At 43.9% G+C, this 2749-nt stretch overlaps 1 pseudogene; it reads right to left on the minus strand.

Moving 5' to 3' along the window:
- Positions 1-1323: 1323 nt before the first annotated feature.
- Positions 1324-1441, minus strand: LOC116975674 (annotated as a pseudogene).
- Between the last annotated feature and the right edge of the window lie 1308 nt (positions 1442-2749).

A 2749-nucleotide genomic window follows, 5' to 3' on the forward strand; every position in this document is an offset into this window, starting at 1 on the left:
ATCTAAATGCAGTGATGCTGCAGAGCTAGCTTTCTGGATTTGGTAAGGTACAGATTATCCCAAATCTCAGGAAACACAAGAACTGCTTCAGGTGAGGCTGCTCTTTTAAATTGTGGTAAATTGGATTAGTAAGTATGCAGATGATACTAAGATAGGTGGGGTTGTGGATAATGAAGTAGATTTTCAAAGTCTACAGAGAGATTTATGCCAGTTGGAAGAGTGGGCTGAAAGATGGCAGATGGAGTTTAATGCTGATAAGTGTATGGTGCTACATCTCGGCAGGAGGGCGAGATGTAGCACAAATCAAAATAGGACGTAAATGGTAAATGGTAGGGAATTGAAGAATGCAGGTGAACAGAGGGATCTGGGAATAACTGTGCACAGTTCCCTGAAAGTGGAATCTCATGTAGATAGGGTGGTAAAGAAAGCTTTTGGTGTGCTGGCCTTTATAAATCAGAGCATTGAGTATAGAAGTTGGGATGTAATGTTAAAATTGTACAAGGCATTGGTGAGGCCAATTCTGGAGTATGGTGTACAATTTTGGTCGCCTAATTATAGGAAGGATGTCAACAAAATAGAGAGAGTACAGAGGAGATTTACTAGAATGTTGCCTGGGTTTCAGCAACTAAGTTACAGAGAAAGGTTGAACAAGTTAGGGCTTTATTCTTTGGAGCGCAGAAGGCTAAGGGGGGACTTGATAGAGGTCTTTAAAATGATGAGAGGGATAGACAGCGTTAACGTGGATAAGCTTTTCCCACTGAGAGTAGGGAAGATTCAAACAAGGAGACATGACTTGAGAATTAAGGGACAGAAGTTTAGGGGTAACATGAGGGGGAACTTCTTTACTCAGAGAGTGGTGGCTGTGTGGAATGAGCTTCCAGTAAAAATAAATTGGATAGTTATATGGACGGGAAAGGAATGGAGGGTTATGGTCTGAGCGCAGGTATATGGGACTAGGGGAGAATACGTGTTCGGCACGGACTAGAAGGGTCGAGATGGCCTGTTTCCGTGCTGTAATTGTTATATGGTTATATGGTTATATGGTTAAGGACGTCTTCTTTTCATCATCGGCGGTCACTCGAAACGCGTATGACTGTCCTCTCATAGAGGACGCCCGTGAGTGACTTTGTTTAACGTGGGGAGACTGGTGCACATACATCTACCACATGGGCCTTGACAGATCTGGGTCAGAATCCAGTGGCTTGGAATCCAAGACGACCGGTGACCCTCTTCTGCTGCAGCCTTCATCCGCCTTCCCAGCGTTGTGACACTCCACTAAAGTCAGTCATCATCCTCCATCTGTTCCACCATTCAGGTCTTGGTATCGTACGGCACCTGGTATTCCAGGCGGTCTCCCATCCAAGTACTAACCAGGCCTGAGCCACCTTAGCTTCCGAGATCAGACGGGATCGGCCGTGTTCAGGTTAGTATGGCAGTCTAGTAAGGACATCTAGGTGAACAACGTGAGCAGATAGCAAAAGCAGAATCATTATTTCATAACTGTAAATGAGCTCCACTATCCCGTACATAATTTCTTCAACTAAATATATTCATCTTTGATTATAGTATATTCATGCTGTTTAAAATCAGGGACAGCATAGTGGTGCAGTGGTATAGTTGCTGCATTACGGTGCCAGCAACCCAGGTCCAATCCTGAGTACTGGTGCTATCTGTACCGAGTTTGAAACGTTCTCCCTATGACTGCGTGGGTTTTCTCCGGGTGCTTCAGTTTCCTCCACACTCCAAAGATGTGCACGTTTGTGTTAATCCTGGCTAAATTGGACCAGCTAGAACTTCAAAATGGGGTTAAGTTTCAGGGTTGCTGGGAGATTTGGTCAAATTGGAATTGCTCTCTGCAGAGCTGGGACAGGGTGCGAGAGGTGCCAGGGAGTCTGGAACTTAGATACAATTTGCAAGTACAGAATGGGAAACCTTGCAAACCCTGTCAATCTGGTGCTAAATGCATAGAATGGATTGGATGGCTGCAAACCAGACATACATCTTGTAAATAGTTTGTAAATAATGTTGCAGAGTCTGACTCTGCTAAGTGTTGATTGGATGGGGTGTTGAGCCTTGTCTGAGTTTTCTGTTAATCAGAGTAAATGTTTCCAAGTTGACTTCATATCGAAGTCCGTTGTGAATACAATGTATTGAACTGTTGTATCATTGGGTGAGGGAAATGCCTGTTATGTATGGGATTACTCGATATTTGTAATTGGGTGATTAAGAGCCAACCCCCGTGTGATTCGGCCCTCGAGTTCCCGGGACATATAAAAGTGATCACGAGGTTCAGGGTCGATCTTCTGGAAGAGTGCTCAGGACCGCGTACCCTTCTGGAATGCCTCTGTCTGAGCGAGGCCTAGAGGGCTTGAACAGATAGATGCAAGGATCGAACCCACAATGGGATAGGTACAGTGTGTGATCTGTGGTTTTGGTAAAATAAAATATAGTTGATTCAAGTGCTCGATTCAGTGTTTTTAGACTGGGGGGGGGAGCTTAGGAACAAGCAATTATCATTTGTAGGCTAATTGGCTTCTGTTAATTGTAAATTGTTCCTAGTGTGTGGGATAGTGCTAGTGTCTGGTTATCGATAGTCAGCATGGATTTGGTGGGCTGAAGGGCCTGTTCCCGAGCTCCTAAGTCTAACGTCTAAAATGTGTTCAGTATAACTATCATGATTTCTGTAAAGTAATTGATGCTTTAAGTTTATTGTTATTTTTGGCAACTATGTCATATACGTGCACATAAC

This window comes from Amblyraja radiata, chromosome 7 (assembly GCF_010909765.2).
Source record: "Amblyraja radiata isolate CabotCenter1 chromosome 7, sAmbRad1.1.pri, whole genome shotgun sequence".
Taxonomy (NCBI): domain Eukaryota; kingdom Metazoa; phylum Chordata; class Chondrichthyes; order Rajiformes; family Rajidae; genus Amblyraja; species Amblyraja radiata.